Genomic DNA, 1,314 nt, shown 5'->3' on the forward strand with positions numbered 1-1,314 from the left:
GAAATTTAAAATACCCACAAACAAATGAAAATGTAGATACAACTTACCGGAATCTGTGGGATGCAATGAAAGCAGTCCTCAGAGGGAAATTTATAGTGATGAATTCACAAATAAGGAAAAAAGAAAGAGAACAAATAAACAGCCTAATGCTGCACCTCAATCTTTTAGAAAAAGAACAAGTCAAGCCCAAAGCCCAAGGAAAAGATTATATAAATCAGGTAAGAAATTAATGAAACTGAAACGAAAAAAATACTACCAAAAATAAATGAATCAGAGTTGTTTCTTTGAAAGAATACATAAAATTGGTAAATCCCTAGCGGACCTTATCAAAAAAAGGAAGGAAAGCACTCATTCATGCATTAAGGAAGGAAAAGGATGAAATTACTATAGATCCTACAGAAATTCAAAATATCATTAGTACCTACTTTCAAAATCTTTACTCCCATAGGACAGAAAACTCAGAAGAAATGGACAGATTCCTAGATATGTACAAATTACCAAGGTTGAATCAAGAAGATATAAAAATCTTGAACAGCCCAATATGAATTAATGAGATTAAAAACATGATTAAAAACTTACCAACAAAGAAAAGCCCAGGACCTGATGGATTCACAGCAGAATTTTAAAACACATTCAGAGAAGATTTACTACCAACCCTCCTCAAACTCTTCAATGAAATTGAAAAGGAAGCAATTTTCCTTCACTTATTTCTGGAGGGAAGTATTATACTGATACCAAAACCAGAGAAAGACCCAACCAAGAAAGAGAACTACATGCCGATCTCGCTAATGAATATAGATGCAAAGATACTCAGTAAGATACTAGCAAATAAAATGCAGCAAATCATCAAGAAAATCATACACCATGACCAACTTGGATTCATTCCAACAATGCAGGGATGGTTCAATATTCGCAAATCAATAAATGTTATATACCATATCAATAGAGCCAAAGATAAAAAGTGCATGATCATCTCAATAGATACACAAAAAGCTTTTGAAAAAGTCCAACATGCATTCATGATAAAAACTCTACAGAAAATAGGAATAGATGGTCTTTACTTCAATCTAATAAAAGCCATCTATGACAAACCAAGAGCCAACATCATACTAAATGGACAAAAACTGAAAGCTTTCTCTTTAAAATCAGGAACAAGATAACGATGACCACTGTCACCACTCCTGTTCAACATAGTTCTGGAAGCATTAGCCAGAGCAATTAGACAAGAGAGAGAAATAAAAGGAATAAGGATAGGAAAGGAAGAAGTAAAACTATCACTATTTGCAGATGACATGAGACTTTACATGGAAGACC

The sequence above is a fragment of the Chinchilla lanigera genome, unplaced genomic scaffold (assembly GCF_000276665.1).
Source record: "Chinchilla lanigera isolate Chin_1 unplaced genomic scaffold, ChiLan1.0 scaffold00028, whole genome shotgun sequence".
Taxonomy (NCBI): domain Eukaryota; kingdom Metazoa; phylum Chordata; class Mammalia; order Rodentia; family Chinchillidae; genus Chinchilla; species Chinchilla lanigera.